The following is a 22,044-nucleotide window of genomic DNA, read 5'->3' as shown; positions in this document are numbered from 1 at the left end:
AAATACATTTATTTATTAATTAATTTTAATATTAAACTAAAATATATTACATAGAATAAATGAGATTCATAACACATAACAAAAACAAAGAAACAAAGAATTTTTTGTAATATACGTATAATATAATACAGTTAGGGAGTTGAATCCATTTTTATAGAAGCAGAAACATAATCTATGATTATGGTTTGGACCCTCTAAAACTGTAATCTACCCTTCCACTTTCCCCTCTCTTGGTGAAGATATCTTCAACGCCGATACGATTTTTGAAATGTAAGATTCCACTTTCAATAGAGGCGAAACTGAAATCATACATCCATGTTTACATATCAGCGTATTCATAAACATTGATTTCCTTATTTATATCGACATAATAGTAATGTATCATTCTACTTTCAATAGAGACAAAACTGGAATGATACATTTAAGATAACATATCATATATTTAAATCGACATAGTAGAAATGGTACATATTATATAGTTTATTTTTTTTATTTTTATTAGTTTGAAGTTTTTAAGAAAAAAAGGACCTAAAAATAAAGGTTGTTAACACTTAACAATCAGGCCCATTTCCAGACCTTAGTCGTTCAATGCCCCCCCCCCCCCCCACATATCATCTCGGCTCCTATAAGAGTTAGATGGCAAAAAAAAATTGTGCATGTTCCCTGTTCAATAATAAATTTCCGACTTTAAGTGAGACAAAGTCATTTTTCGCTTACTTCACCCTTTCATTTAACAACTTTATTTTTTAAGGTTAATTAAAAGGTTAAATGGATGTAATTTCCTTATTTTTGAAGCTAGAACAATTTTTTTCAGAAAATGTTTATCTTAAAGTAAATTTTTTATTAGAAATCTCAAAATATAAATTTTCTTATTCGTTGGCTTAACAACTTTAGGAACTTTTACTGAATTTTGATTGGTTGGTTTAACCACTACTATCTATAATACAAAGTAGAACGATATCTGTCTGTCTGTCTGTCCGTCGGCGTCCATCCGTCTGTCCCTTAAGATCTTGGTAACAACTGAACCGATTGGATTCTACTCTTCAGGGTATATACCTTTTGGTCCTGTTGTGGATTTAAGCTATTTTCTTGGGGGATGGGACAATCCCAACCCCCCAAAAATGAAAATTCCCCCCCCCAAAAAAAAAAAAATTCTGGTGTTGCCCATAAATTATGAGCGCAGTACCAGAATTTTTTTGTTTATTTTTATTTTTTTTATTTTTTTTTAAATTACCTCATCAGCCAAGCCCCTAGAGGCTAGGGGCGAAGCCGCTAGTACTTAATAACCTAACCATTCAAAATCCAATAAAAGTCCCCAAAGTTGTTAAGCCAGCTAATAAGAAAACGTTATCGTAAAACTTTGGGGACTAGTATAATAAACAGTCCATTGTCCACCTCTCTCTCTGCTAGTTCCCAAAGTTTTATAATAACGTTTTCATTTTTGTTTGCTTAACATCTTTGGGGACTTTTACTGAATTTTAATTGGTTAGTTTATTTAGTATAGTGTCAAAACGTTTCAACCACTGATGGCAAATTACAGTAGGGGTATTTTTGGGAATGTACATCCATTTATCAGCTATTGTCTTATCCCTTTAGATCCCTGGTGGCGATAAACTTGAATTAAAGTACCTAGAGGGTTTGGACCAGCTAAGAAGGTAATTTCAGTCCAATGTTCCCTACCTCCCTGGGTACAATAAAAGTTGTCTACAGGGAGGGAAAAATGGACGAAAAATTAAATAAATTCTGTCTATAATAACATGAGAACAGCAGAATGAGAAGAACAGTAGCACCCTGTAATCGTTATCAGAAAGTCCTGAACGTCCATTTAAAACATTTGACGACGCTTTTTATATTAAGAGTTAAAACAATATAAATTGATAAGATACATACAAAATGTTAATGCTTCTAAGCGACGTTTTTTACAAAAAGGGTTGGTAGAATTCTGTATGTCTAAAAAAATCACTCTTATGGTTTGCAGGTTTCTATAACTATGTCTTTTTAATATGTTCACTCTCAGCCAAATAAGGGAGGGTTTAAATTTCAGTAGTACCCGAAGTTTTATAAACATTTGTTGGATTTATAAATTTGTTTACTTTTATTTAATCTTAATTGGTTGATGAAAACTGGCATTGTCAAAACTAAACAGCCAAGATTAGTTGTTTATTGCATCTGTTTTTCCAGTTTTGTTAGTCCCGAAGAAGCGAAGGCCCAGTCTAACAAAACTGGTGTTCATATTACAACTTTTTACTTTACTATTTGTAGAAAAATGTCTATAATACAATACAATACATGGTTTCAGGTATGGATTAGACGGGTCTGATCCAGCAGATAATAATTGGTTTCGTAGCCATACTGGAAAATCATAAAAAATCATGGACAGAAGGACGGACAGGCAGAAAAGTGAATTGTAGAGTACCATCGCATTTTATTCTTTCTTACTCCAGAGAGCGAGGAGACAATTGACTTCTTATTACAATAATACACAAAGTTTTACAATAACGTTTTCTTATTCGTTGGCTTTGATTGGTTGATTACATTGTGTTTATAAACGTTTGAACCACTAATTTTAATCTACATAAGGGGTTATTTAGTGCGTCATCATTATGGATGTGCATTAATTTATCGGCCATTATCTTATCTCTTTAGATCCCTGATATGTTTCATAATTTTATTTGTTAGCTTTGCTTAAGTGAAAGCTTTTCATTACAATAAGTTTTAAGTCTTAAGTATGTGTTATAACATATAACATAGGCCAAAGTTAAACTATATCTGAGAGTGATAGGACAATGGCAGATTGGTTATCATACCTTTTTACATAAAAATAAAATGGTTTGGCAAGAATAATTTATATTCCATTGTCCTTTACCATTATCCCAAAGTTAATTAAATCTATAAGGCCTTTGAATCAAATTTATCAAGCTATATGAAATATATTCAAATCTATTTATACAGTTTTAAAGAATCCTGAGATAAGAATTACCTTTACATAAATTCAATCCACCTTCAATGAAAGCCAAAATAGATAGGCAACATTTCTGGATTCTATTTTGTACTTCAGTTTGAATTTTCATTGGTTTGAAATAAATGCACATTTAAAATAATCTTTGCCTAAGAAAAGATAAATATACCATGCGTGATTTTATTTTACTTTTTGGGCTAGTTATTATTTCTGAGAGAAAAGTAAAAATAAGTATTTTTTTTGTTGATTTTTTGGTATCAGTGCATATAAAAGGAAACGGCATTAACCTCTTAGGAAGTTTTTTTATCAATTTTGAAAATTTGCCCCCCCCCCCCCTCCAGACAGAGTCTGAATTCAATCTAAGGCAAAGTCTTGGTGAACTAGACTTTCCTGATGAAGGGTAATAGATATCTGAAAATAGAAATGACGCAAATAAGTACAAATGATACGCAAATTTTGATCACAATTCTCATGTTTACCTAAAAATGCAACATATAATAATAGCCATTAAAACAATTTTCAAGCACAACTTTTGTCTTATTAGGATAACAATTAAATAAAAAAAATATTTATATCATATGAAATTCGTGATCAAACACCTAATTGATAAAATGCAAGACATAGCTTTTATTTTAAACTGTTTTTAACCTATTTTTAAAACGTATATAAATACGTATATATAAGACACCAGTAGAATCAGACTGCAGAGCCTAAATTTGAATAAAATCCTGAATAAACTTTTTTGGGGGGATTTAAATATTAATTTTTACTGTTGCCTTGATCATTTTGACCGAAGCAAAAGGTTTTTTTTTTATTTGGGTAAAATTTGTAGCTTTTAGAGTGTTTTGCTTCATAAATATTGTATTCTGGTATTGAGTAAAATTAGGCCTTATAATTTTACTATAAAAATTCACTAAAAAGTTAATTCTTTATAATATATCAACGAATTAACATTAACATGTTTGTGTTCTCTCACTTATTTTAAAAACATAAAAAACGGCTGTAAAGGGTTTAATGACAACAAATGTTTATGCAATACAACAAATTTATTTTTGTCACATATACAAATGCGTTATAAAATAAGATTATTCAAACTTATTTTTTAAAATAATTGTAAAAAGAATGTATCTTTTATGTGTATGGTTTTCATTCTTTTTATTTTAATTAAATAAAAATTATTTAACTACATTGGAAATAAGTCACTTTGTGAAAACACTCTTTTTTTGAATTGTTAGGAATTGAAATAAAACAAGACTTCTTATTGGTTAGATTTCAGAATTATTTGTTTTATTGTATAATGTTAGATTTTTCAATGAAATTAATTGTTTTGGAAAAAAAAATTATTTTCAATGAACAGAGTAATGTTTTTTTTATTGTATCAATATAAAGTGAAATATATAAAAATGTTCTGTAAGCCACAATATTACCCGAAGTAAAAAAAGAGCTTTTGCTCCGGTCAATATGATTACAGCAACACTAAAAATTAATTTTTAAATCCCCCAAAAAAAGTTTATTGGGGACTTAATTCAAATTTGGGCTCTGCAGTCTGATTCTATAGGTGTCCTAGTATATTTTTGACCCCCCATTCAAAAATAGGTTAAAAACAGTTTAAGAAAGACTAGGGGCAGCGAACGCCCCCAAGAAGCCTCTAGGTGTTCTTAAGGTGGGAGGGGGATAAGTCAACCGCCCATCTACTTTTTAATTTGAGTTTTAATAAGAAATATTGAGAGAGAAAAAAATTGGGGGGGGGATTTTAAATTGGGAAGGTGGAGATACGCTCTCCCAAAATGGCTAAAAACCTTCCCTGTACCTAAAAAAAAGCTTAATTGCAAAGGAAAATTAAACAGATGTCATTCAAAAAAAAAAAAATTTTAATTGGCACATTTGTATAAACACCTGTAGACTCAATAATGACGCACAAAATAGGAAAAGGAAAAAAGAGAGAGGGTAATTCAAGTTTTAAGATATCCTAAAATAGTTATGATCGCCAACTTCCTTCACCACTTTCCTTTAACCTTTCCTTCCTTGCCCCGTCCAGACATACAGAGGCAAGGGTAATAGTAGGGGGGATTGAGTGTGAAGGGGAAGAAAAAGGGGAGGCGGAAAAAGTTTAAATTTTGAGTGCTGTGGCCAGAGATGTTCGTTGTCGGGTGGGTACTCAAATTTTCAAAATTTCAAAAAACTATTTTAGGTTAGGTTAGGTTATAGGCTAGGGAGCCGAGCATTGCGGCCAGAGATGTTCGTTGTTGGGGGTACTCAAATTTTCAAAATTTCAAAAAACTATTTTAGGTTAGGTTAGGTTATAGGCAAGGGAGCCAAGCGCTGCGGCAAGAGATGTTTGTTGTCGGGGGTACTCAAATTTTCAAAATGTTAAAAACTATTTTAGGTTAGGTTAGGTTAGGTTATAGGCTAGGGAGCCAAGCGCTATGGCCAGAGATGTTCATTGTCAGGGGAACTTCTCAATTTTGAAAATATTTTTATGTCCTAAATAGGACTTGATTCATACTGTTTGAAGCATGGACCGGGCTTCACAGCAAATGTGTTGGTAAACTTCTCGGCGAAAGTGTTAGTAAACTTTACAGCGTAACTGTGCTACATTAATATTTATATGTGCTATATGTGCCCTACTCTCTGCCTTTCTCATCCCTTGTCTCTGCCCTCTCACACTCCTTCCATGCGCTCCATCCACTTCAACCAATGAGAGTGTGACTCTCATTGGTTGGAGTTTTATATAAATAAGCCCGTGGCTTGTGGTGCAGGACTGTGATTCTGTTCACCGGTTGCCATGCTAGACTAATGAGGCTTATGTCTCCACTTACCCTCCCTCCCACCCCTCCCTTCCTTCCTGTTCAACATGATAATATTTTGATAAAAAAATCCTAAGAGGAAATTACCAAGGAAACACCCAAATTTGCCTTTTTTCGGTACTTTCCTTGAAATATAAAGATATCTTAAAACTGATTGATTGGGCTTGTAAAGGAACCATTTGAGCATCTTTGGTCGAAAAAGGTCTGATTTGTGAGCATTTTTGACCAAGTTGTGGCAAAATAATAATGAAACATATAAAAAGGTAGCACACTTTAAATACTAAGTCATTTATAGTAAAAGTGGCTTATACAAGTTGAAATGAAGAAAAAGGAGGAGGAGTAATAATTAATCCCTTCCTTCCTGTAAGCAGTTTATGAAAAAAATGAAGATTTGACTGATATAAGCCAAATAAGCAAAGTTTTTCATTGATTACCTGTAAGTAATTTATCAAAAATAGCATAATTTGTTATATAAGCCAAATAAATAATAATTTTCATTGATTGCTTATATTAAATGGTGGCTTCGCCCCTGGCCTCTATGGGCTTTGCCCTAAGAGATAATAAAAAAAAAATAAAGTACTACTGGTGCTGCTCATTGTCTAATGTGTTCCCAAGAAATCATTATTTTTTTTTGGGGGGGGGGGGTATTTTCATTTTTTGGGGGGTTGGGGGTGTCCCACCCCCCAAGAAAATAGCTTAAAACCACCACAGGACCAATAGGTATATACCCTGAAGAGTAGAATCCAATCGGTTCAGTGGTTACCTAGATCTTAAGGGACAGATGGATGGACAGATAGACATCGTTCTACTTTTATAAGTAATTTATCCAAAAAAAAGCATGATTTTGTTGATTAGCCAAATAAGCAGTAATCTTGATTGAATGCTTATACATAAGTTATCAAAAAATAGCATGATTTGGTATATAGCAAGTCAAATAAGCAATAATTTTCATTGTTTGCTTTAAAGAAGAAAAAGTATAGGATAGAATCCATGTAGAAGATTTTGCGAAGCTAGCTTGAAAAAAATTGGAACTTTTGACAGACCCAAAAGTTCATATAGCTTTTAGTAAAATTGCATGATTACATACATACATTATCCAAGTTACCAGCAATAAAGAAAAATTGCTGTCCAAATTGACTTAAACCTCAGCTTTAATACTGAATGAATTTCTGTATCTCCTAGAAATTCATGTTTATTAAAGAAAGCTTTAACTTTAAAGTTGTACCATGAAAACCTTTTGAAACAAAACTATGTCAAAATAGGGGTCTTTAACTACAAGACTTACTTTTGCTGTGCTGTGGCAATGTTTACATGATTGAGATCTTTAGTGAATTTAGAAGAATCTATACCTACATATATTAAGATTCATATTCCCACACTGTTTTTGTTTTTAAGTGGAAAGCTTTACAGTAGTTTAATATAGAAGAGATTTTTAAATAAGAAAAAGTTACTTGTATCAAAGGCAAATTAATACCCTTTAAGAAACCGTGCAAGAAATAAACCGCTTTAACTGCTGAAAGACTACCACAAGTAGACCCAATACAAAAAAATTGAAGCCTCCAGCTTTAAAAACAAAAAAGTTATAGACATTTCAATATCATATTTCTAGTACAATGAAAATTTTGAAAGTTTTTCATTGCTAATAATAAAATTTTCGGATCATGGAAAGAAAACAAAGTCATTCCTAAATTAGGACAGAAGTCACCTTCCTAGGAAGGACATAAGTAGCCTTCCTCAAGTGAGAATTTGTTAGATGAAGGGCATAACATGCCTCCCTTAACAAAGATTTTGCAAGATTGAGGACATAAGTAGCCTCCCTTCACCTCACAAAACCTAGCTTTTTGATCCTTCACATAGCAAAATCTTGCATAAAATTGGTTTTTGGTCCATCACATAGCAAAATCTTGCATAAAATTGGTTTTTGGTCCATCACATAGCAAAATATTAGAAAACTTAGCTTTTCTGTCCTTCACATAGCTAATTCTTGCAAAACATAGCAAATTCTTGCAAAACATAGCAAATTCTTACAAAACATAGCAAATTCTTGCAAAACATAGCAAATTCTTACAAAACATAGCAAATTCTTGCAAAACATAGCAAATTCTTGCAAAACATAGCAAATTCTTGCAAAACATAGCAAATTCTTGGAAAACTTAGCTTTTCTGTCCTTCACATAGCTAATTCTTGCAAAACATAGCAAATTCTTACAAAACATAGCAAATTCTTGCAAAACATAGCAAATTCTTACAAAACATAGCAAATTCTTGCAAAACACAGCAAATTCTTGCAAAACATGGCAAATTCTTAGAAAACTTAGCTTTTCTGTCCTTCACATAGCTAATTCTTGCAAAACATAGCAAATTCTTACAAAACATAGCAATTTCTTACAAAACATAGCTAATTCTTGCAAAACATAGCAAATTCTTGCAAAACATGGCAAATTCTTGCAAAACATAGCAAATTCTTGCAAAACATAGCAAATTCTTGCAAAACTTAGCTTTTTTGTCCTTCACATAGCAAATTCTTGCAAAACATAGCAAATTCTTGCAAAACTTAGCTTTTTTGTCCTTCACATAGCTAATTCTTGCAAAACATAGCAAATTCTTACAAAACATAGCAAATTCTTGCAAAACATAGCAAATTCTTACAAAACATAGCAAATTCTTGGAAAACTTAGCTTTTCTGTCCTTCACATAGCAAATTCTTGCAAAACATAGCAAATTCTTACAAAACATAGCAAATTCTTGCAAAACATAGCAAATTCTTGCAAAACATAGCAAATTCTTGGAAAACTTAGCTTTTCTGTCCTTCACATAGCTAATTCTTGCAAAACATAGCAAATTCTTACAAAACATAGCAAATTCTTGCAAAACATTGCAAATTCTTACAAAACATAGCAAATTCTTGCAAAAAATAGCAAAATCTTGCAAAACATTGCAAATTCTTGCAAAACATAGCAAATTCTTGCAAAACATAGCAAATTCTTGCAAAACATAGCAAATTCTTGGAAAACTTAGCTTTTCTGTCCTTCACATAGCTAATTCTTGCAAAACATAGCAAATTCTTACAAAACATAGCAAATTCTTGCAAAACTTAGCTTTTTTGTCCTTCACATAGCAAATTCTTGCAAAACATAGCAAATTCTTACAAAACATAGCAAATTCTTGCAAAACATATTAAATTCTTGCAAAACATAGCAAATTCTTGCAAAACTTAGCTTTTTTGTCCTTCACATAGCAAATTCTTGCAAAACATAGCAAATTCTTGCAAAACTTAGCTTTTTTGTCCTTCACATAGCTAATTCTTGCAAAACATAGCAAATTCTTACAAAACATAGCAAATTCTTGCAAAACATAGCAAATTCTTACAAAACATAGCAAATTCTTGGAAAACTTAGCTTTTCTGTCCTTCACATAGCAAATTCTTGCAAAACACATAGCAAATTCTTACAAAACATAGCAAATTCTTGCAAAACATAGCAAATTCTTGCAAAACATAGCAAATTCTTGGAAAACTTGGCTTTTCTGTCCTTCACATAGCTAATTCTTGCAAAACATAGCAAATTCTTACAAAACATAGCAAATTCTTGCAAAACATAGCAAATTCTTGCAAAACATAGCAAATTCTTGCAAAACTTAGCTTTTTTGTCCTTCACATAGCAAATTCTTGCAAAACATAGCAAATTCTTGCAAAACTTAGCTTTTTTGTCCTTCACATAGCTAATTCTTGCAAAACATAGCAAATTCTTACAAAACATAGCAAATTCTTGCAAAACATAGCAAATTCTTGCAAAACATAGCAAATTCTTGGAAAACTTAGCTTTTCTGTCCTTCACATAGCTAATTCTTGCAAAACATAGCAAATTCTTACAAAAAATAGCAAATTCTTGCAAAACATAGCAAATTCTTACAAAAAATAGCAAATTCTTGCAAAACATAGCAAATTCTTACAAAACATAGCAAATTCTTAGAAAACTTAGCTTTTCTGTCCTTCACATAGCAAATTCTTGCAAAACATAGCAAATTCTTGCAAAACATAGCAAATTCTTGCAAAACATAGCAAATTCTTGCAAAACATAGGAAATTCTTACAAAGCATAGCAAATTCTTAGAAAACTTAGCTTTTCTGTCCTTCACATAGCAAATTCTTGCAAAACATAGCAAATTCTTACAAAACATAGCAAATTCTTGCAAAACGTAGCAAATTCTTGCAAAACATGGCAAATTCTTAGAAAACTTAGCTTTTCTGTCCTTCACATAGCTAATTCTTGCAAAACATAGCAAATTCTTACAAAACATAGCAAATTCTTGCAAAACATAGCAATTTCTTACAAAACATAGCAAATTCTTGCAAAACATAGCAAATTCTTGCAGAACATGGCAAATTCTTGCAGAACATGGCAAATTCTTGCAAAACATAGCAAATTCTTGCAAAACATAGCAAATTCTTGCAAAACTTAGCTTTTTTGTCCTTCACATAGCAAATTCTTGCAAAATTTAGCTTTTTTGTCCTTCACATAGCAAATTCTTGCAAAACATAGCAAATTCTTGGAAAACTTAGCTTTTTTGTCCTTCACATAGCTAATTCTTGCAAAACATAGCAAATTCTTACAAAACATAGCAAATTCTTGCAAAACATAGCAAATTCTTACAAAACAGCAAATTCTTGGAAAACCTAGCTTTTCTGTCCTTCACATATCAAATTCTTGCAAAACATAGCAAATTCTTACAAAACATAGCAAATTCTTGCAAAACATAGCAAATTCTTGCAAAACATAGCAAATTCTTGGAAAACTTAGCTTTTCTGTCCTTCACATAGCTAATTCTTGCAAAACATAGCAAATTCTTACAAAACATAGCAAATTCTTGCAAAACATTGCAAATTCTTACAAAACATAGCAAATTCTTGCAAAACATAGCAAAATCTTGCAAAACATTGCAAATTCTTGCAAAACATAGCAAATTCTTGCAAAACATAGCAAAATCTTGCAAAACATTGCAAATTCTTGCAAAACATAGCAAATTCTTGCAAAACATAGCAAATTCTTGCAAAACATAGCAAATTCTTGCAAAACATAGCAAATTCTTGGAAAACTTAGCTTTTCTGTCCTTCACATATCAAATTCTTGCAAAACATAGCAAATTCTTACAAAACATAGCAAATTCTTGCAAAACATAGCAAATTCTTGCAAAACATAGCAAATTCTTGGAAAACTTAGCTTTTCTGTCCTTCACATAGCTAATTCTTGCAAAACATAGCAAATTCTTACAAAACATAGCAAATTCTTGCAAAACATAGCAAATTCATACAATGAGGGTCCCAAACTCAAAAACAAATTTTCAGCGCGATCCGACCACCGGTTCTTAAGATACGGTGACCTGGTGTCCTTGGTACCGATTTTAAGATTTGGGAAATGGTTCGAATCCTTAGTAAATTTGGCTATGTCCAAAATTTTTTGACCTGGTTTTCTTCTCAGTAGGTACGCTTGGTGTCACCTGGGTATTTTTTCTTCAAAAATTTGACTAAGTGTCAAAATATTTTTGGACTTAGCCAAATTTACTAAGGATTCGAACCATTTCCCAAATCTTACAGTCGGTACCAAGGACACCAGGTCACCGTATCTCAAGAACCGGTGTTCAGATCGCGCTGAAAATTTGTTTTTGAGTTTGGGACCCTTATTGCAAGAATTTGCTATGTTTTGAAAGAATTTGCTACATTTTGTAAGAATTTGCTATGTTTTGTAAGAATTTGCTATGTTTTGGAAGAATTAGCTATGTGAAGGACAGAAAAGCTAAGTTTTCCAAGAATTTGCTATGTTTTGCAAGAATTTGCTATGTTTTGCAAGAATTTGCTATGTTTTGCAAGAATTTGCTATGTTTTGCAAGAATTTGCTATGTTTTGCAAGAATTTGCTATGTTTTGCAAGAATTTGCTATGTTTTGCAAGAATTAGCTATGTGAAGGACAGAAAAGTTAAGTTTTCCAAGAATTTGCTATGTTTTGCAAGAATTTGCTATGTTTTGCAAGAATTTGCTATGTTTTGCAAGAATTAGCTATGTTTTGTAAGAATTTGCAATGTTTTGCAAGAATTTGCTATGTTTTGTAAGAATTTGCTAGGTTTTGCAAGAATTAGCTATGTGAAGGACAGAAAAGCTAAGTTTTCCAATAATTTGCTATGTTTTGTAAGAATTTGCTATGATTTGCAAGAATTTGCTATGTTTTGTAAGAATTTGCAATGTTTTGCAAGAATTTGCTTTGTTTTGTAAGAATTTGCTATGTTTTGCAAGAATTAGCTATGTGAAGGACAGAAAAGCTAAGTTTTCCAATAATTTGCTATATTTTGTAAGAATTTGCTATGTTTTGCAAGAATTTGCTATGTTTTGTAAGAATTTGCTATGTTTTGCAAGAATTAGCTATGTGAAGGACAGAAAAGCTAAGTTTTCCAAGAATTTGCTATGTTTTGCAAGAATTTGCTATGTTTTGCAAGAATTTGCTATGTTTTGCAAGAATTTGCTATGTTTTGCAAGAATTTGCTATGTTTTGTAAGAATTTGCTATGTTTTGCAAGAATTTGCTATGTTTTGTAAGAATTTGCAATGTTTTGCAAGAATTTGCTATGTTTTGCAAGAATTTGCTATGTTTTGTAAGAATTTGCAATGTTTTGCAAGAATTTGCTATGTTTTGTAAGAATTTGCTATGTTTTGCAAGAATTAGCTATGTGAAGGACAGAAAAGCTAAGTTTTCCAAGAATTTGCTATTTTTTGCAAGAATTTGCTATGTTTTGCAAGAATTTGCTATGTTTTGTAAGAATTTGCTATGTTTTGCAAGAATTTGCTATGTTTTGTAAGAATTTGCAATGTTTTGCAAGAATTTGCTATGTTTTGCAAGAATTTGCTATGTTTTGTAAGAATTTGCAATGTTTTGCAAGAATTTGCTATGTTTTGTAAGAATTTGCTATGTTTTGCAAGAATTAGCTATGTGAAGGACAGAAAAGCTAAGTTTTCCAAGAATTTGCTATGTTTTGCAAGAATTTGCTATGTTTTGCAAGAATTTGCTATGTTTTGCAAGAATTTGCTATGTTTTGCAAGAATTTGCTATGTTTTGTAAGAATTTGCTATGATTTGCAAGAATTTGCTATGTTTTGTAAGAATTTGCAATGTTTTGCAAGAATTTGCTATGTTTTGTAAGAATTTGCTATGTTTTGCAAGAATTAGCTATGTGAAGGACAGAAAAGCTAAGTTTTCCAATAATTTGCTATGTTTTGTAAGAATTTGCTATGTTTTGCAAGAATTTGCTATGTTTTGTAAGAATTTGCTATGTTTTGCAAGAATTAGCTATGTGAAGGACAGAAAAGTTAAGTTTTCCAAGAATTTGCTATGTTTTGCAAGAATTTGCTATGTTTTGCAAGAATTTGCTATGTTTTGCAAGAATTTGCTATGTTTTGCAAGAATTTGCTATGTTTTGTAAGAATTTGCTATGTTTTGCAAGAATTTGCTATGTTTTGTAAGAATTTGCAATGTTTTGCAAGAATTTGCTATGTTTTGCAAGAATTTGCTATGTTTTGTAAGAATTTGCAATGTTTTGCAAGAATTTGCTATGTTTTTTAAGAATTTGCTATGTTTTGCAAGAATTTGCTATGTTTTGTAAGAATTTGCTATGTTTTGCAAGAATTTGCTATGTTTTGTAAGAATTTGCAATGTTTTGCAAGAATTTGCTATGTTTTGTAAGAATTTGCTATGTTTTGCAAGAATTAGCTATGTGAAGGACAGAAAAGCTAAGTTTTCAAAGAATTTGCTATGTTTTGCAAGAATTTGCTATGTTTTGCAAGATGAAGGACATAAGCAGCCTTCCTAATGTAAGAATTTGTCAGACAAAGGACATAAGTCCCCTCCCTTAAGTTAGATTTTGTTAGATGAAGGACATAAGTAGCCTTCCTTAGATCAATTTCCAGTGACTTCTGTCCTAATTAGGAATGACTTTGTTTTCTTTCCATGATCCAAATTTTCATTATTAAAATACGTCGCCCAGAAAATTATAAGCTTATTTTTGGCAGAAACTTAGGATGCCAGTAACTGATAACATTTTTACAATAAAAACACCTTTCTTTATAGTCAAAATCATTAAAAAAAAATTCAGTTTAATTTGCATTGTATTGAGAGTAATGTAGCCTGAGAATGCTAGCCTTTAGGATTTCTAGCCAATCAGAAGTCTGAGTCCACGCTAAGTACGCTAAACAACCAATCAATGTATTACTTACATTAGTTTCATTTTTTCCTGCTATGATTTTATGCTTTTAAACGCAATTTAAACTGAATTTTTTAAAAGACATTTTGACTATAAAAGAGGGTGTTTTTATTGTAAAAATGTTATCAGTTTCTGGCAGTCTAAGTTTTTGACAAAGATAAGCTATTAATTTTGTTTTTGAAGCTGGAGGCTTCAAATTTTTTTTATTGGGCCTACTTATGGCAGGCTTTCAGCAGTTAAAGAGAGGTATTTCTTGCAGGGTTCCTTTAATATTCCATTTATTAATGAATTTAATTCAAAAATTTTAATAGAAACAGATTAATTACAATTTTGTTACTTAGCAGTTTATTAGAAATATATAGAAAATTATAGAAATATTTATCCTACAATCAAGAATCAGATAACCTGTAGAGTCATATATTAGCACAATTGAAAAAGGATATCGATTTGGTCAAACTGGTCCTATAATCCATCAACTCAAAAGAGAAATTCTAGAAGATAAACACTTTTGTTTATTTTTTGTTATTTATGAATCATTCCAGTAATACAGTAAAGGAATTTTTCAACCATATGATTTCTAAAAAGCTATCTTTGTCTTAAGAAATGCAAATTTTATCTCTTTCCTGTAAAAATTTTTACATATTTCTACCAATAACTTAGCCAGATTGTTCTTCTGCAGTTATTCTATTGGCTGATTTAGAGATGGTGTCTCTAAATTTTCTCTATTCTTATAAGTAAAGAATCCTATACCTCAATGGGTAAGATCAAAAAGAAAACACATATCATTTTTGGAAAGTATATACTTTCCGGAAGCCAATCTTTATGAGGAAGGTATTTTTAGAAAGGGGAAAATGTGTAGAAAACACCCATGTAAATTAGAAAATCCGCAGAAATCATTTTTAAAAGTTATTGGCAAACATTTGCAATGTTAATTTGCAAAATTAATTTTATGCCCTAAATGACATATTCTGAAATAAATCTTTTATGAAAGTTTATTATCTATGAGTTTAGGACATGCTTAAGACATAAAAAATATTTTCAGTGTTACTTTTTTCGCCCTACATGTGAAAAAAGGCATTTCTCACATTTTATTATAGAAAATTGCATATAAACAAAATAAATTTTTTTTTCTACAGTCAACATAATAATTGGGATAAAATCTTTCATTTTAAATGTAGAAGTCAGATAAAGAATCCTTTTTAGAGCAAATATAGTGCAAAAAGTAACCAAGACTGTTTAGCAAAGTATGAATATCTAATGAAATAGATACTTTTAAATTTTGATATACATATCAGATAAAAATATATAAAAAAAAGAGATAAAAAACTATAAAACAAGGTATATATTTTTTTCACTCTGTCACTGAATAAAGAGCACTTTTAGGTTTGATTTTAACCAATGCAGCACTTAAACACTCATTTTTCAAGGTAAATAAACAAAATGAATGCAATTATACAATTAAGTCAGTTTAATAATACAGTAAGCCTTTTTGTAGCAATTTTTTTTTGTTGAAATTATTCTTTATTTCTATAATAAACTGTATTAAAATCTAATGATTTGAAAATTCGTAATTAAGAACTTCATTTTTACACTGTTTAGACATATAAATTACAAAGAAAATGATTAAATCCTTTAAGTTTGAATAATACTTTATATATTTACATAATAAAAACATTAAAATTGTTAAAGATTAAAAAAAAGATAAAAATAAGTAATTTTTAAAATCATTTTGTGTCGTCTTCATAAAATATTTCCCCTTTTATATTTTAGTCTGGTAGAATTCATAATTATAAATAACCTTTCTTGAGCATATATATGTTTTATTGAAATTAATTATAAGAATGTAAAACATTTTTTGATTGATTTAATATTAACAATTCACCTAACATTTTGTTATTTTACTATTTTTTGAAACTCTTTTATTCTTATTAATAATTCTATTTAACACAAAAAGCTCATAGGGAGTTGATAACCTTTATTTCTTGCTTTGTATTCTAGTCAGGTATTTTATTTGACTAAATTTTTAAAAACTATACAGCATGCATGTTTGTGTCAATAATGAAGACATTACGGGTTTTTATGTACAAAAAGTTGTTTTAAAGCAAGAAAAAAAATAAAATCTTTCTAGTAACTAATATACAATTTCGTAGTTTTAAATATGTCTGTATTTTGGTTTCTAAAAAAAGTACTATACCAACAAACATGCATGCCTGAAAATTAGTTCCAATATTCAAATTAAACAGGAAAAAGAAACTAAGTCGTCGTTATAATTGTTGTTTGTTATTATTGGTGTAAGGTTTTTTTTAATGAAACTTTTTTGGATCTCGTTAATTCGATTTCTGCGGATTTTCTGGTTGCCAGAAATGAAATCTACGCATCTTTTTTAGCTAGATGGCATTTGTCTGGTTAAGATTGGATAAAAAATTCTTTGGTTGGTTAAATTTAATAAGTGTGAAAACAAATAAAACACAAAGACAAGTTAACCAAATTCAAGTAAAATCACAACTGCTGCATTGATTTTACATTAATAAGATTTTATTTGCGTTACAAAAGTATCTAAAAGTATACTGAGCACAATTTACAGAAACACATCTTATCTTTCTGTATTCAAAGCAGAATTGCCTTCTATATTCGTTGAATTTGGTGTTTTCACCTCAAATCTTTGAAATTAAATATCTGCCAAGTAGGAGCAGCTAGGATTTTATTCTCAATGGATTCTAAATGTCTCTAGGTCCTAATTGAACACTGCATTGTCCGTTTTGATGGTAAATTTTTTTATACTTTAACCCATTAGTGCCGAGCGCCACTTTTATGGGACGATCGAGCTGAAAATCTCAGGGAAGCTTTAAAATGGTAAAAACGGAAAACGTATTTTTTTGTTTTGCTCTAGTGGCATGCACAGGAAAGTTGCAAAAAAACGGGTTCGGCATGACCATAAATGCACAACGGGCATTTCGACCCGTTTTGGGCGGTTTCCCCAAGCATTAAAACCCGGTTTTGAAATTAAAAATGTAATTTTTGAACGCCCAAAGTGAGATGAACACTTTTTAGACCTTTGATACGATCCATAATTGAAAACTACACAACCTCATGTAATCTATAGAGCTACAAGTAATATACAAAGCGATTTATATCCAATTAAATGTTTCAGTTATAGGTGCCGCCGTTTTCGGTTAAAAAAACCCGTTTCTTGAAGTTTTAAAACACACACACTACAAAAAAAGAACATATAAAAATTGGGTAATACATATCAGAAAACGAGCATAAAAATATTGGAGGACACATATAGAGATTACTAGGGTATACTGATTAGGGTGGCTCAAGAATAATAAATCATAAAAAAATATTTAATGGTTGAAAAGTTAAAACCGGGTAATAAAACCAAATTTATGGCCCTGCCGAACCGGGTCATAATAGGGCATAAAAAAACGATAAAAAATAATAATTTGAATAAAACGAATTCACAAATAGATGTACTTGTCAATAAACATTAGATTTCACAAAAAAAATCAGCGACTTTACAATAAAAACAAAAAAGTTAGAAGGGGTATTTTGAATTCACCAAAATTTTCGTGGTTTTCAAATTTTGTTGAGCTATACCGGCAAACAGAAGTAAGCAAAACTGCCTACTCCAGGGGGAAATGAAAACTAGGGTAGTAGAGGGGGGATTCATACTGAGAATGATGCAATTTGAAGACTGGAAACCTTTTTTTTTAACATTTTCTGGAACCGGGTTTTAATACCCGGTTCGTCACTAATGGGTTAAATGAGTAAGGCAGGATATGAACGTTTGTCGACCAACGAGTTGACCGACTTCTTGCTAACCAAGTAGAATAGTAGACAGATCCAAAATGATTAATGCAAACAAATGTGCATTTGACTCTTATCATAGGCATGTAACTACCCAACCCAGGCCCACCATTTGAACTACAAAAATAACTCACAAGGCTGTTAATGTATATTAAAGGAAAGAAAGGATTGTGTAGAAATGTTGTAAAAGTCTAGTAAAAAAGTTGATAAAAAGTTTGACAAAAAGCAAAATGGTAAAAATATAAAAAGATATGATATTTCAAAATTAGTTAAGGAAAAAGTTTGGAAAAACTGTTTGGAGAAAAAAGCCCCCTACCCATTTAAAAACAGAGCTTCATGATGCTAGGGGCGCAACCACTATAGTCTACAATATAAGGTAGCGAAGGATTTTAATTTAAAGCAAAATATTTAGGAAAAGCAAGTTAAAATTACATGATGAGTTTCATAATTATTTATAAGTAACAGGGTGTCCACTTGTGTGGCATGAATGTCAGTGTGTGTGCACTGAGGGATCTTACTAACCAATAACCAAAAAAGTATAATAATATTTCTTCTAGTGGCAATTTATCATAAAAGGATTGTGAATGATACCCTCAAATCTTTGTCTCCCATCCTCCCCCTTTCTCTTATTCATTATCTACATTTGATCCATATCAAGGTTTTTTGATTTACAGTGAATTGTTGTAGAACAGAGCAATATCTATAACTCTTCTTAACCCCCCTCCCTATATTAGAACAGAGAAACCAGTACAGTACAAAGTATCCAAAAAAGATCCATTTGCATTAAGTAGGGTGAGGGGGGGCATAGACCAGTAAGGAGTTAATCCAGTAATTATTGACCTACTTTCATAAAATGACCTTTATCTCCATGTTCCTTTTGAATGACAGAAAAAAAACATAAACCCCAAACAAACATATTATGCAAATCTGAATTTTCAAAATAGCAGCTTTATTATTCATTTAGGATGATTTTACAATAAATATGAAATGTAGATGCCTCTTTTGGTTACAAAATTCCACTGTTATTTTTTAATTAATTAGCACCAATAAAGCACAAGATCTCAAAAACAGCATTTGGGGGACATACTGGTAAACAAACATATTATGCAAATCCAAAACAAAGCAATAAAAAAAAGGTTTTTTGGCACATTTCTCCTCTTTTAAAGATTGATTATGATAAAATAATAATTTTTTAAGGGATTTATGCATTAATTATTATGAAATATAGTATAAGGTAGAAATTAATGATTTTTCTAAATAAGAAATGTTTGAAAAAATAAATTCGATCCCTATCACTTTAGAGGACAGCTGCTGACCCCCAGTCTTATGGATGAACATAAATACATGTTAAAGATAAAAATTACCCTGAAAATTTTATAAAAATGTTTTTTGGTGTGTTGAAAAAATCAATTTTAAAATCTTGATTTTGAGGATGATGACCTTTAAGATGCCCCTATTGGTGGTGATGGTGAGCCAAATATTATCAAAGTGCATGTCCATGATGACAACTTATATATTAAACTATGATCCAATTTTTGTAGTTATAGCATCCTCCAGCCCAGCATTATTAAAAAAGAAAAGAATTGCAATTTTATTTACTTCAATTCATAAGGTAAATACTGAGTTTTTGGAAGATGGTTATATTTCTTGTTGGAAGGCTCCATTGGAGGCTGCTATGAGTACAAAAAATGGTACATAGGTTAATAGACAAGTTGTTGTAATGGGCATGTACTTAGATAACGTTTGGCTCACCATAACCACCAACAGGAACATCTGAAAGGTCATCATCCTCAAAATCAAGATTTTAAAATTGATTTTTTTAACACATAAAAAAAACATTTTTGTATACTTTTCAGGGTAATTTTTATCTTTAACATGTATTTAGGTTCATCCATAAGACTGGGGGTCAGCAGCTGTCCTCTAAAGTGATAGGGATCGAATTTATTTTTTTCAAACATTTCTTATTTAGAAAAATCATTAATTTCTACCTTATACTATATTTCATAATAATTAATGCATAAATCCCTTAAAAAAAATATTATTTTATCATAATCAATCTTTAAAAGAGGAGAAAAGTACCAAAAAACCTTTTTTTATTGCTTTGTTTTGGATTTGCATAATATGTTTGTTCACCAGTATTTCCCCCAAATGCTGTTTTTGAGATCTTGTGCTTTATTGGTGCTGATTAATTAAAAAATAACAGCGGAATTTAGTAACCAAAAGAGGCATCTACATTAAGAGATATAAGTTTTCCGGAATTGTAATGTAGGGAGTAGATTTGAAATCTGCATCAAATTTTAAGGATTTTTTATAAAATTCGTTTTTTGTATAATTCTTTATCTAAAAGCGGAAATACAAATTAAGTTAATTAATTTTGGCATCTGTGATTGGTGGATTTAAAAAATCTGCGCTCTGATTGGATGTCGTACATCATTCAACCAATTAGAGCGCAGGTAGTTTAAAATCCACCTATCCTATTGGTCAAAATTAATTAACTTAAAATGTATTTTCGCTTTTAGATAAAGAATTTTACAAAAAACGAATTTTATAAAAAATCCTTAAAGGGCGAATATAGTTTCAATATGATATGAGCTTATATGAAAGGTGCCATTACATACTTTTAAAATATCTATGTTAAATTTAAAAAATCAAAAAAATCCTTAAGTAGATTTTGCAATTTTTGCTTTTACTTCAACATATGATAAATGAGAAAGTCAACAAAATCGTTTATTTTACCCCTTTACAAGACTTTTTTTGACTAGTTTTCTTAAGTTTAATTGATTATTACATTGGCATGCATCTTAATTGATAATTAAAGTGTTTATTTTTTTTATATTATATACTATTTTATTGATTTTTTAAAAAGCATAAAATAATTTGCGTCAATTTGCGTCCGGAGTAATTACTAGGGTAAATAATACGTTTTAAAGTTTTTTTTCTGTATAAAGATCAATGATTAATTCTTGATGATATAATTACCCTAGTACGCATTTTTCAACACACACACACAAACGCACCGATCGCCAGATTTTCTCCAGAAAAAAATATAAGAAAAAAAAACACTATTCACCTATTATTTTTGTCCTCTTTAAATTAATTATAACAATTACCATATAATTTTCATACTTACATAAAATAAAATTTCTCCTGTAAAGGTTTTTTTTAAAATAAAATTCATATACTTTACACTTTGTTGGGGAATATTGTCAAGGAAGAAACAATCCACAATACAAAAAAATAGATTGATAACTGGTTTCCACTTTTATTACGACTATCATTTAACGAAAGCTTTTTAATTCAACCTTAAACCGAAGCCTTGTGTGATGCTAGGGTGTTTGGAGTTCTTAGGGAACCACACTTATTACATAAATTTATCTTGAGAATGTTCAGGTTTTAAGCTATAACAGACTTATACATTTGGATATGTCAATATCTTAAAGTTACTTATAATCTATGAAATTGCACGGTTTTTTTGAGCCCATATTATATTCAACCTATATTCGCCCTTTAAAATTTGATGCAGATTTCAAATCTACTCCCTACATTACAATTCCGGAAAACTTATATCTCTTAATCTACATTTCATATTTATTGTAAAATCATCCTAAATGAATAATAAAGCTGCTATTTTGAAAATTCAGATTTGCATAATATGTTTGTTCGGAGTTTAGAAGCAAATTTGTTTGTTATTAAATTAATAAAAGAAAAAGTTGGACAATAGGACTATCAAGCTCCATGTTCAAGCACATTATGACTTGACTTGCTATCTCATGAGATCTACTCATTATTACCTTAACCTTGCCAAGTATGGCAGATGTCCCAAATTAAGTCACCGTAATGAATGACCCTCTCCAAAGAGGAGCTTGGGTTAAGGGTAGTACTGATTTTAAGTAAGTGACTATTGGGTATCCAAACTTACTCAATAATCCCCTTCTTACACAACCAGGGGATGATGCATGATTAATGTTGCGAATGAGAAATTAGAGCCAACATATGGATAATTGAACTTGAACTCTCACCACTGTAGCTCAGTGTGCTACCACTAAGCATGACACCCCTACTAAGTAATCAATGAAAATTATTTGACTTATATATGTACAAAATCATACTTTTTTGAAAAAAAAATTACTTATAAGCATTCAATGAAAATTATTGCTTATTTGGCTTATATACCAAATCATGCCTTTTTATGCAGGGAGTAAGGGAGGGGACAATGGGCAATTAATTC

The sequence above is a fragment of the Acartia tonsa genome, chromosome 10 (genome assembly GCF_053477335.1).
Source record: "Acartia tonsa isolate MP-2025a chromosome 10, ASM5347733v1, whole genome shotgun sequence".
Taxonomy (NCBI): domain Eukaryota; kingdom Metazoa; phylum Arthropoda; class Copepoda; order Calanoida; family Acartiidae; genus Acartia; species Acartia tonsa.
The sequence above is the reverse complement of the archived record's forward strand: the minus strand, read 5'-3'. Positions refer to the sequence as shown.